Raw genomic sequence first — 14212 nt, 5'->3', positions numbered from 1 at the left:
GCACTATAGCCCAGGGCTTCTCTGCCAGTGAGTGCTCTATTTTGTACATAGACTGTTCTTGAATAGTAAGCAATTGGGCCTTGGGGACAGCTGGCATTTTGTAGCTAAGCAGAGTTCCAGGCCCATAAAAGGAAGCATCAGTGCTTTCTATTTACCATCCTGCATTAACACAGATGCTGAGATCAGACACTGCCCAACACTTCAGAAAACATCTTCATTCTGATGCATCCATGGCATATCTGTATCCAGTAGATGGATGACTCAGTGTTTCAGAAGAACTTACCTTTCCTGGGAGAACTATAAATATCTAGTTACGACACAAAAACTCAAGGTAGTTTAACTTGAGGAGCAGGTGGGATATGGACCACGTAACCCTCAGTTTGAATTCAGGGGAGAACCATCAGCAGCCCAGATGCAGAAGGAGCAGGGGACCCTGGTGGCACTGATTTCACACTTACCTTCATTTATAGACTTGATGTAACAAGTGATGATGGGTCGCTATAATTCTTTCAATTGCTGGCCCTTTATTAAGCTCATGAGTAGGGCAATTACAGTGTCACATCTGGAATATCAGTAAGATTTCCATGAAGCATTGAAAAATCCCAGAGGCAACAGAAATGGGAATGCCCTTTGAGCAGTTTCCCAGTTAATGACTGCTGAATACAGAGTGCCCCAAAACTTAGTGTTTTGAAACCACCACTTTTTTTATTATTATTATTTCTCCTGATTTCATGGGTCAGGTATTTAGGCAGAGCTCAGCTGGGCAACTCTACTGTACAATGTGGTGCTGTGTGGGGTCTTTCACTGTTGTTCTTCCTGGGTTGTCAGACCTGGAGGGTCTGAGATGTTTTTACTCACATACCTGGTGTCTTAGGGAGAATGGCAGGAAGCAGGGCTGGATCCTCCTTCTACTCTATGAAGTCTCAGGGACTCTCCGCGGGTCTCTCAAGCAGGATAGTTTGACACCTGTGGGACATTCCAGGGCTTTAATCAACCAACCCAACTTAGACGCTGCCAGTTTCTTAAAGGCTGTCCCGGAAGAGGGAGAGTGTCATTTCTCTTGACTCTGTGGTTCAAAGTGCTCACAGGCCCTCCCAGATTCACAGGAAGGAGAGCTAGACTCCACCTCTTGGTGGATGGAAGGAGCGTCAAGGAATTTCAACCCACACAATTAGGGACAATTGGTTGGATTGCAGTGACCACACAGCACTGAAAGGCAGCATTTTCTAGAGCTGAGAACATAGACTCTGGAATAGAACTGCACAGCGGAACATGGCAAAGGGACTTGGAGAAGTTCTGAGCCTCCCAAGCCTTCGTTCTTACTTTGTCAAAGAGATAATCATGTTCTCTGCTATACTTCTTGTTGGGAAAATGAGATAAAACATCTACCTGTGCTACTCAGATCTCCAGCAAGCATCCTCGATGCTCTGAGCACACTGCAGGCAAAGCTCCTCATGGCACATTTCAGGCATGGCTTTGCTTTGAAGGCTCAGGTTTTATCTGAGAAAATCAAGTGAATTATGCATTATATTTAATAATAAATGTGTGTTTGTTTTCATACAAAATGGCATTTTAAATGTCTTACTGTCAGGAACAATGAAGTGATGCTCCTTATTCTTTGATCTTGTATACCTGTGTCACATCTCCGATGATCTCTGTTTGAGAAACAACATTATACAAAAGAAAGCACATTATAAACTATAATGGAAAATGAAAACTCATAATATTAGATTCAAATATCAAATACTGAAAGTATCACATTGGTCTTAGCTCCATGTGGTGAATCTAAGAATTTTTAAAGAGTTAGCAAAACCGAAGTCTATAAAAATACAGGATTCCCTTTTTTAAATACAGTCTGATCTGTTCTTTTCAAACTCTGGTGCAGTAGGTTTTTTTAGTTTGACTGTTTGTCAGGGAGGTTTATTCTCAAGGAAAAAATATGTAAAGAGGAATAAAAACCAGTGTTATGTGATGTAGGAGATACTAGGTCTCTAGAGCTTCCATAATCCTCATCAACTTTTTTTTTCCCCAATAGTAACATGTCAAATAAGCTGAATTATTTCTAGCATCTTTAAAAAAAATGTATTTTATTAAATTTTTACAGAAAGAAAGAGAGAGGGATAGAGAATTAGAAACACTGATGAGAAACATTGATCAGCTGCCTCCTGCACGCCCCCTATTGGGGATATGCCCGCAACCAAGGCCCTTGATTGGAATCAAACATGGGACCCTTCAGTCTGCAGGCTGATGCTCTATCCACTGAGCCAAACCAGTTAGCGCCTCATCAACTTCTTAATTATTATCCTTTGAGATGGCCAACTGATGCTTTCTCATTCTTCTTTAAAAATTAGTGCAGCTTCAAAAAGCACCAGTTTCCCTATCCCAATCACCACTCTCTCTTTAAAATCCCCACACCATCATTTTTAAATTAATATGAGAATCCCAATGCACGAAATTCATGCAAGAGTAGGCCTTCGTTCCCCAAACTGCCAGCACTGACTTCCCTCTGGCATCTGAGGTCCCGACTTCCTCAGGCCCACCTGCCACAGCCTGCTGGTTGGTGGCTTGGACTTCCCTCTTTGGGGCTATCATGGAGCCCCCAGATTGATTGCCCCACCGGCTGGCCTGGCCTCCCTTTACTGGGTGGTCATGGGTCAATGGCTGGGCCCATAACCCACCTTGGCTGGCCTGGTGCCAGTGGGTGTCATAGCGTGGTCCCAGGTGGTCATCCAGATGGTTGTTATGCTGTTCAGGCATTAGGTCCATTTGCATATTATGCTTTTATTATATTGGATGACCAATACTCACAAGGGCACCAAGAAAAGAGGATCTGAGTTCCCTAGGACATCCTAGGCAATGGCCAAAAACTAGGTGATTAGGAATGTTGGAAGCCCTTCTAGAGATTTGGTTAGACCTGTATTGTATTGCTCTCACTCAATTCTCGAATGGCCTTCGATCTACTCAGCTTATCAGCTAGGGGCAAATTTCATCAAGGGGCCCAGAAATCATTCCATGACTAACACCACTGGAGAAAGCTCCCATCTTCTTACAACGTCTTTTTTTTTTTTATCTCATTTGTTTCTATTGGAGAGTGTCATAGGACTTAAAACACAGTCCCTTCTCACAAAATCCTTCAGGAAAATAACGCTTCCCCTGCCTGACAACTATACAAATGCATGGTAATACTGTCCTTAGAAAAATATTGTTTTAACATATAAATGGTGGAGATAAGTCACAACAATTGTGTCTTTGAGAAAATTGCTGTCTAAGTTTGTTAAATAGACGAGCCAGATAATATTCTCAAATTTGTAGTCAGGATTTAAATGGCTGAAAAATGGAAGTCTAATGAAGATCTGTTATTGTGGGAAAGGAGGAGCCTGGGTAGTGCACAGAATTGCTAACGAGACGGTGTCAAAACAGGCATTCATGGGGCTGATTGAGAATCTGCAGAATAAAGCCAGCAGACACAGGCCTTTGTGGGCTCATGTGATTAAACAGCAATAGGGGAATGGGTTCTGGTATGAGAGGCAAAGACTGTTTAAGACGGGGAAATGAGTAGCTTAAAGCAGGAATTTAAAAGTAATATTCTTGCCAAATAATCCTTTGGGTTATTTTTCAAAACAAGAAAAACATTGCATGTTTTTGTTCATACCTTGTGAGAAACTAAATTTCAATTCTTTTGCCTTCTACTCTCTAAGAAATTATCAGTTTGCCTTTGCTTTTCTTTTGGTCAAATGTACAAATCCGAAAATGCTATGAAATCCATGCTGATTCAAACTCTGTTCTCAAACAAAAGAAACTCATCTACTCTTTGTCCTCCACTAACCTGACCAGTACTCTATTTTTATCTCTCAGCCCTGAAATGACTTTGGCTCTTAATTTGAATTTTCCTCGCCTTGTACACGTCCTAAGGAAACTTGGAGATGTCTGCTTTTGGTTCACTAGTCACAGTGCAATTCTTGCCAACTGGTGACCTCTCTTAGCTTCACCTCAAACTCCCATTATTCACACATCAAGCTGTTCGAGGGGTATGACACTTTGGACGTGATCGGAAGGCCAAGTGAAAAATATTTAGCGATGTCACATGACAAGGCCACTTGGACAAAAGGACTTTCTCCATGTGACTTCACACAGTGGGGAATCATGAACTTTTTCTCACCCTGCAGGTGGCCTTGTGCCAGAGTAAACTTTGAAGCTTCCTTCTGGCATGAGTCTGGAAATCTTTTCAGTTCTGATATCTGGAGCTTTAATACTAAAATAAAAATGAACACTGGGAAGAACTTAATTATTTATCATAGATTAAAACTGTATAAACCCCTAAGGCTTGTTCAAGAACACTACGTTCTTATAGGCTAGAAATTTCATTTGTTACTAACACTTTGTGTTTATGCAGTATTTGTCACATATGGGAATGATATAAAAAATAAAGGCATAATAGAGCACTAGACAAATAGGAATGGGGAGAAAACAAGAAAGTAGAATTAAATTCATTGTTCATTTAAGTGAATATTGTTCTTCCAGACTACAATCACTTATGCAACTGTTCTCTTCTTTCAGAAAACAACTTTTTTCTTTAAAAGTACATTTCTGAAGCTCCCACCGAATGCTCTGAACTGAACTATGTGTTACAGAGAATATAGGGGGCTGATACAATACAGAGCCTACTTTCAAAGACATTAGTCCTCTAGAAAGAGGCAGTATAATAAAATAAAGAACTGGAAACCTGTAGTAAAATCCAGCACATGTCTGACATTTTATATACTTTACCTCTTATCATCACAACAATTTTACGAAGAAGGTCTGATCCTTCCCGATTTGTAAGTAAGGACAAAAGTGGTCCAGAAAGGTGGAGGAACTGGCCTGGGGTCAGTGAGCTGGCAGGTTGCTAAAGCATCATTCACATCCAAGTGTTTCCACTTTTACAGAACCAAGTGATTGTCACTATGCCTCCCCCTTCCTGTGGCTAGTGTACCACTCTGATCCTTAGAACAAGTCCCTCAGTCATTCTGTGGATTGGTTTCCTACTCTATACAATGAAGAGGTTTCTTCCCTGAAATGGACGTTCATCCTGTTATCTTTAACCCATGAAGCAAAGACTGGTATGATGGGATGTCTAGGTGGGGTCGCCAGCCTCCACCCTCAGGAACAGGGCCAGCGGAGTGCTGGGCACTCACTGGGAGACGCACTGTCCAGGGCAGCTGGTGTGGAGGGTAAGGAGGAACTGGGTGGGCAGGGGAAGCGGAGGGTCTTTTGACTGAAGAGGGGCCAGAGCAGGAGCACAGAGACAGGAGAGGCAGGCCTGCTGGCCGTTGTTTCAATTTGCTAAGTGCTAAGTGATGGACAGAAATAGAAAGCAAACCAGCACGTGCTGGTGTCAAAGTTCGTGCACTGGCACCACTTTGCCCCCTGTACATATCTGAATCAGTCTTTTTTATTTAAGAAACAGATCCGCATGCCACTCCCCATTTTATGTATTCTGTTCCAGAGCATGGAAAGCTACCCAACTCATATTTAACTCTCCAAAACTGTGCAACCCAGGCTGCGGAAACAGCTCCTGTCTCTGGGCCTCAATGCCTTCTCTGCAAAACACAGTCAACACTACATCTCATTTGTCATTGCTGTAAGAATTACACGAGAAAATGCAGCGTTTGGGACATAGTATAAGCTTTTACAATGATTACAACTGCCATTATTATTTTCAGTAATAAAACATAACAATGATAGGATAAAAAGATAAGAATTAATATATATGTTTTTAAATTTTTAAGTAAGTTAAAAGCCAAGTGAACTAAAAATATTTAAAAAGAATAATCTAGTACAACCTAATAGTATCTATCCGTTGGATTTAATATTAGGAATGTATTGTCATCCATCGTATCACACTGAGAGATCAATAGAGGGCAGGCTGACAGTTGTCAGGAGATGGGGGCTGTGAGATGCAGGGTTTGAGTCAAAAAGAGAAAACTCATGGGCATGGACACAGTGTGGTGATTGTGTGTGTGGGGGGGGACTGAAGAGATGGGAGGGGAGGGGAGGAGAGGAGTGCCTAAGGGGATAAATGGTGATGGGGAAAAATAAATAGCTGTAAAAATTTTATTGTCATCATATTATATTGTTAGATCAAATTAGAAAAACTATATGATCATTCCATTTTGAAAGGCCCTGATAAAGTATTTCAATCATTTCTAGTGTGGATTAATATTTTTGTTATCTATGAATAGAAGAACACATTCATAAAATGCATTAAAGCATATTTTTCACTGACAGCTTATATCATCATTTATTGCAAAAGTACCATTAGAGACATTTCCATTAGCATTGGGAACAAAACAAGGATGTCTGCTCTTCTCCCTATTGTTTAATATTATTTTAGAAGTTTTGGATACAGCAGAAAACAGAAAATAGGAAGTGTGATTACTGGAAAAGAGGAAACAAAGTTATCATTATTTGCAGATGATAGGATCACATACCTAGAAAAACCCTGGAGAATCAGCCAAAAAAACAATTAGAAGTGAGTTCGGCAAGATAAATGAATGTAAGTATCCATGGATTTCAAACATCCCAGCCACAACCAGAAAATATAATGAGGACAAAAATCTCTTTCACAGAAGTAACAGAAATCTCAAACACCAAGAAATACAAGCTTAATAAGAAATGTGTCAGACCTCGCGAAAAATGCCTCAGAATTATACCAAGAAACATGAAATAAGGCTTAAATAAATGGAAAGACATACAATGTGTCTATGTGGAATATTACAAATATATCAATTTTATCCAGATTAATTTTTAGGTTTAATGCAAACCAAAACTCTTTAAATGGGATTTTTCTGGAAGAATAAATACATGAGAATAATTTTTTCCAAAAGGAAAACTGATGAGGAGGAGTGGACTTGTTCTAATAGATAGAAGATATATTATAAAGCTATAGCAAAGGGTAGTGCTGGCACAAGTATCCTATATAATAAAAGGCTAATGTGCAAATTGACCTAACAGCAGAACAACCAGTTGTTATGACGTGCACGGACCACCAGAAGGCAGACGCTCAATGCAGAGGCACAATGCAGGAGCTGCCCCCTGGTGGTCAGTGCACTCTCATAGGGGAGCTCCACTCAGCAGAAGCTCCCCCTTCCCCCCCTGGGGCAGCCAGACATCCCCCAAGGGGTCCTGAACTGAGAGAGGGTGCAGACTGGGCTGAGGAACACCCCTTCTCCACCCCCCACCCCCACCTCCTAGTGCACAAATTTTGTGTACCAGGCCTCAGGTGAATTAATAAAAGAGAATTGCCCTGGGGGAAAAAAGCCCCCTTTTGCCGAAACTGGTTTAGCTCAGTGGATAGAGCGTCAGTCTGTGGACTGAAAGGTCCCAGGTTCGATTCCAGTCAAGGGCATGTATCTTGGTTGTGGGCACATCCCCGGTGGTGTGTGTGTGTGTGTGTGTGTGTGTGTGTGTGTGTGTGCAAGAGGCAGCTGGTCAATATTTCTCTCTCATCAACGTTTCTAACTCTATCCCTCTCAATTCCTCTCTGTGTAAAATCAATAAAATATATTTTTTAAAAAGCCCCTTATTTATGTGCAATGGCTTGAGATATGATAAAGGTAACATCACAAAACAAAGGAAGAGATGGATTACTGGAGAAATGGAATATAAAAAAAAAATCAAGTTAGATTCTTATCTTATTCCATATGTCCCAGACAAGCATTAATTTTAGTAATGTTTAAATAATACAATGTATGTAAGCATGGAAAACAACACAGTTATTAGGATAATATAAGTGGCACTCAGGAGAAAAACCCTTTGAGCAAGGAAAAGACTAATAGATTGGATGAGAGAAAGTTTCAAACTCTGAATATCAAAGTTCTCATCTCTTAAACTAAAAAGAAAATATCATAAAAAACATTAAAAGGACAAACTTTAAAAAGTGCTTACCACTGATAACAGGCAAAGAGTTGGTAACACTTCTTTTCAAAGTTTTTATAAATCTGTATAAAAAACACTAATATTTTATAGAAAAAAAGTATAAGAAGACGTAGGTAATTTATGGAGAATTACAAAAGGTCTATAAAGATAGGGGACATCTAACATTCTTACTAACCTTATAAATCTAAACATCATCTTTAATGTATTTCATTTTCAGCTCGGGGCTAGAGAAGATCGGATGGCAGATGCTGTCAGGTAAGCCTGAGGGGAGTATTTGCAATATGTTTCAGGAGCCTAAAAACCTCTGATCATTTGACCAGAGTTCCTCCTTCTAGAATTCTGTCATTAGAAGCGTAAAGGAGATGTAAACAATGTCTTTTTTTATTTTGCAGAGATGCTTTTTACAGTCTATTTATAACATCAAACAATGGAAAGAAATTATATGAAAAAATGCATTAGGATGGTTAGACTATGGTACATTGGTGCTTCTGAAAAATTTTGCTTTTGAACAACTTTTCATACATGGTAAATGTTCATAACATAATTTTTAAGTAGAAGTATACATTTTAAAACAAATGCTAGAGAAATTATCTCTAGATTTTATGGCATGGTATTTTAGTTGGAATATTTATTTGCATTTTAATAGCTTTATCTAACCAGAAGCATTGCTTCCATAATCTAAAATAATAGCATAAATGGGTCTATGTGTGTTTAAGATGTAACACGTATAGTCAGTCAATATGCTCTTCAAGGAATCAATCCAACTTTGAAAACTAGACCTGGACTTTATTGGTGCCTCAGGATGTTGTTTTAAAATATTCACCCTTCTCTCTCTTTCCAAGCTTGTTCTGGTTTCTCCAAGAAGCACAGCCCACTATATTTATTACTGCCTCCATTTTTTTTCTTTAAGACAAATAAATATTTTAAAGTTGGCTTTTATCTTTACCAATTTATTAAAAGATTTTAAGACTTCACTTTGCTAAAAAGTGACAGAACCATACTCTGTTGCCTAGGTAGCAGAAATCTTAACTCAATCAAAAAAAATAAGATTTCTAAAGAAGCCTATGTCTAAGAAAGTGGTATTTTCAAGCGGTGAAGGAGTTAAAGGTCTATGGGGAAAGCTGAAGAGGAGAATCAGGAGGCAACTTGGAATGAAGAGGACGTGTTTGAATAGATGTTCACCTGGGCAGGTCATGTGATGAGCTAACACTGAGATAATACTCAATGGAACATCTTGAAAACACATTTTGTTAACTTTTAATTCTTTATAAATTTCTACAATAAATATAAAAATTCAAATCATATAGTAAAATACAGGAAAAAATAACCACCAATAATTCAACAATCTGTTTCAGTAGAGTTACTTCTGATTTCTATCCTCTCTCTACCTCCTCTCCACATGGACTGTGGGCCCTAGAATCAATCTACAGTGAAGTATGACAGTTGTCAAGCCCTACACATGCGGATGGAGCTTTTATTTCCTCTTTCTCTTTCTTAAAAAAAAAAAAAAAAAAAAAAAAAAAGATTTATTTAACAAATATTTATTGAATATCCACTAGATGCTGGACAGAGTTCTGGGCATACAAGAATAAACAGAAGAGACTAAAACCCCTGCCCTATTGGAGCTTACAGTCCTGTGATGGAAGAGGGGTGGGAAGTAAGCAAATAATTCAGTACACTAGAGTAGCTATGTGCTATGGATAAAAATAAGGCAGGGATGAAAGAGAGACTGAATGCTGGGGCAGGGCTGCAACTTCAACTGGGTGGTCAGAGAAGGCCTCACTCAGTAACATTTGTGCAAAGATACTAGAGGGTCAAACAATTCCTATTTAAAAAAGGAGCCTGCGGGTGCCAAGATGTGTTAGTGAATGGTGACACACAGTTAGATGCACCTGTGTGAAATTCTGGATGTGAGATCATAAAGTTCCCAACAATGAGAGAAGACTGGAGAGGGGAGGGAGTGGTGACGTACAAATGGATGAGATCCCAATTGGCATTAAAATTTTCAAAAATAACCAAAAGAAAATGAATCAATGTCTTTGAGGTCTGAGAAATATATTTAGAATATACCGCTCAACCAAATGATCAACCCAATAATAAAATATATTCAAATATACCCCTACATTGAAATTTTACCTCCCAGACACCCTTCTTAGAAAATTACTTGAAGATGTACTTCTCAAAAAAATTAAGAAAGAGTACTAATGGAAAAATAAGTTTAGGTATATTCAATAGAGGAAATAAAAATAAGAATTCTATTAGGGTTTTCCAGAGAAACAGAACCAATAGGATATATCTCGAAATCAACTTAGTATGAGGTATTGGCTCATGCAGTTATAGAGGCTGAGAAATCCCACAATCTGTTGTCTGCAAGCTGGAGACTGAGGAACTCCAGGGGTGTAGTCTGAGAAGGAGAAAGTAGACTTGCCATATGAAGCCATCAGACAGAGGGAGGGCAAATCCAACCTTACTCCTCCTTAAGTTCTATTCAGGCTCTCAATGGATTGGATAAAGCCCTCCCACATTGGGGAGGGCCATCTGCTTTACTAGTACTCAATGCCCTCATTCAAATGCTAATCTCTTCCAGAAACACCACCATACAGCACACCCAGAAATCATGATTAAATCTGATGTCTGGATATCCCAGGGGCCAGTCAAGTTGACACAGAAATGTAACTATCATGCGGACCTAGGGAAAAGGAGTGGCAAGAGATAAATTACAGGCCTACTTCTGCAGAGGGCTAGTTACTAATCTAATGCTAATGTTGATCAAGCAAGAAATAATGGTATAAACTGAGAGATGATGGTCACATCTCCACCTCCAATGTTAATGATCTCATCAATGGAAACTATAGAGCAAAAGTTGATCCTCCAATTGGCTGTCAATAGTGAAGGGTTAGGTGAAGAAGGAGGACACAGGATAGGGATAAAGCAGAAACTCTGGAGTCATATCGGGCCTAGATGATGTTAAGTAGAACTGAGAGAATTTCCTGAACTAAAAAGGAGAGTACTTACAAAACCCCTTTATAGAGAATATGGAAAGGAAAAAATGATTGAGGGGAGCTTCTCTGTCAGCCCACCACGGTGATGTAAATGTAGAAAAGATAAAACACACTGGCTGGCTGGTGTGGCTCAGTGGTTGAGCATTAACCCATGAACCAAGAGGTCACCAGTTTGATTCCTGGTCAGGGCACATGCTTAGTTTCAGGCTTGATCCCCATTAGGGGGTGCACAGCAGGCAACTCATTGATGATTTGCTCATCATTAATGTTTTTATTTCTCTCTCCCTCTTCCTTCCTCTCTCTGAAATCAATAAAAACATATATTTTTAAAAGATATTTTAAAAAATATAAAAACACATAGATTATTTTTTGCTTGTAGTTGAAATCTACATAATTCTATGAAAGCTAATTTATCAACATTCATGATCTATTCATTCATTTGTGATTTTTTGTGACTGCTACATATCAGGCACTACTTGAACTGATTGAGCAATAAAGATAAAACAGATTCTCTCCCAATAAAGACAAAAGACATTATTTTAGGGACTCATGGGAAGAATCTGGTAAGGGGAGATAGGCATGTAATGATTCAGTCGATAAAAGCATTGTAGGTGCTGGGACAGAAATATGGTCAGAGTCCAAAGTGGACACCAAAGAAGGAGTGGTCCCCTCTGTTTGTGGAAAGATAAGTTCAAGAACTGCCTGATAAATGAAGTGAGAATGGTGCTGCCTTGAAAAAGAATTCACCTTCATTGATTTGAAAATTATAATTATTCTTTTATAAATCAAGCCTAAGGAAGCAACCTTAAAGAAAAAAGAATAAACAACAACAACAACAACAACAACAACAAAAATCCAACCAGCCAAATAAACAAAAACCTTTTTTTGGTGAATTAGCTTTGAAAATGCCTTACAGCTTTCATCCCCAAATTAATCCCAAATATTGAATAATTATTGGGTTAGTGCAATGCTCCATCAGTATATGTATTAGAGATAACACTGCCTATCCTTAGGATTATAGTGTGAATTAGAAATAATATACATACAGCTCTTAGCATATAACAGGTACTCTGTGAAGGGATGGTGATGGGGATGGAAATTTGTGTTTAAATCTTTGCACTGGGGCAGAAAAGTCAATAGTGAATCAAGCATTCTATAAGCAGACCTTTCAGGGAATGAAGAGGCCTCGAAGGCTGGACCTGGCATGGGTCTCAGAGTGCAGTCCAGCTTTCTCATCTTATTGCAGCGGAAACAGACACATACAGAAGCTAAATGATTTGCCAGAGAAGTCTGCATTACATATGAAACTGCCCTTTCCCCTTCTCCTCCCCAACATACTAAGAGACGTGTGTGTTTTAGACAAAGGATGCTGGTGAAATTTGAGAGCCCCTTACTGTTTCTAAATTACTTAAATGATGTGTCAGCAAAGTCATGTTTATAAATTATACACACAATGTACTTTAGGAATCTTTTATCCTGAAATCAGTTATTAGCCCAATCAGTCATAAGACCAATTGTTCTGGAAGCTAAAATAAGAACAATCAAAACCCACATCTTAGGGTACAAACACGGCTTGGATCAAAGCGGTGTCTCCTCTTTAATAGCATTGTGTACTGGTGTGCGGCTATCGCCTACTATGTTCCTATAATCTACTATGACCCACATTTGGTAAGGGGTCAAAGGAGACGTTAGTGCTATCACAGAACTTGCAGAAAGAAACATTATAAATCCCACTCTCTCCTTTTCTTTTGCCAAATCTGAAAAAATAAGGAGGAACTTAACTTTGCTCAATATGAATCCCGGGTCTGTGTAACTCATGGGCACAGCTGTGATCTCTTCATTACAAGACTGTCATCAAAGCATGTGATGAGTGTGTGTCCACCACATCCATCCTGTCTGCCTTTCTCTCACCTGTGTCCCCTTCAAGAGGAACTCTGTGCTTCCTCTCTCCAAGTCAATGCTAAGAATATATGCATTTACATTCTTTGAATTTCAGTTTTTTCAACTCTAAATTCAGGATCTTAACATCTTTGTTAGTGGTTTGTCGAGATAATTTAATTAGTTACATTGGTAATATCTATTGGGAGAAAATGCAATAAATATTACCTTCCTGCTTCCTCCCTCCCCCTTTTGTACCCTCTGTGCTTTCTCCTTTTTTCCTTCCTTCCTCTCCCTTTCTTTCCTCCCCTTTCATGCTGCTCAAATACATTGATCCTATTTCTAGCATCCTTCAATGACATGGACCACACAAGCCACAGTGCCTATTCTTATTCACCTACAACTTCCATTGTGTGAACTAGAAGAGAAGCATTGTTTTAGAGGTTTGGACCAAGATCCTTCTATCTCTAAAATTCCACATTTTTTTATGGCACCAAATTTTACAGTCTTAGGGGTAGAAGCATAAAGGAAGTTGGGTTATAAAAATTTTTGCTTTGGAACTTGGGCTTTAAACAGCTTCTGTTCAAAATCTCTTATTCCCTTTTCTTAAGAGAGAACTGTGAAGACGCCTAGGTTGGGACGAACACACATTTCCAATGGTGATTTTTCATACTGCTCTGAAGGCAGGAAAGTGGAATTGATTTCTATTTCTTCATTTTCTAAAGAGAAGGATGGATGTTTTCATGTGCTATTTTTACCTACAGGGTTTGAGGCAGAAACAATTCTTGGAAAAATTCTATGTCTTGAGAACCAGCCTGGAAGTTTGGTGTAAGTGGATTGTATTTGTACCAAATTTCCCTTTTTTTTTTTTTTTGGATTCCCACTGAACTACATAATACCGTACTGTAGTAGTTAGTGCTTCACTACCCTTTTGCTTCTAAGATCGGGAGACCCAGAGATACAAAACAATGAACACTGAGGGAGAATTTCTCAGGATGAGTTTTGAAATAGAAAATTATTTAGTTAGATTAATACTATGCTTCTTTGCACTCATTTCAGGAAAAGACCACAGATTCAAATATGTTATGACAGTGAGAGAAGTAGCATGGATGTGGAAAAAGACAGAGGGGCAGAAGAGAGAAAGCGGGACAGACAGAAGAAAAAGATGACTGACAATGTAGTCTCTCCTAGTCTCCCAGACATAAGAAACCAGAACCATCAAAACCCATGCTTAGCGAAAATTTCTAAACTCACAGTAAATAGTAGTTACCTTCTCTTCACAGTGAGTGACTGCCTAACTTAATGCCAGAGTGAAAGCTTAGGTGTAGGGTTTGGCCATTGCTAGCTAAAGGACTCACCCAATGGAGGAGGACATGGCAGGAAGCAAAATGCTGGATCACAGAAAGGAGGCGGAG

The sequence above is a fragment of the Pipistrellus hanaki genome, assembly GCF_964339955.1.
Source record: "Pipistrellus hanaki genome assembly, chromosome: 18".
NCBI lineage: Eukaryota > Metazoa > Chordata > Mammalia > Chiroptera > Vespertilionidae > Pipistrellus > Pipistrellus hanaki.
Note: the sequence above shows the minus strand (reverse complement) of the source record.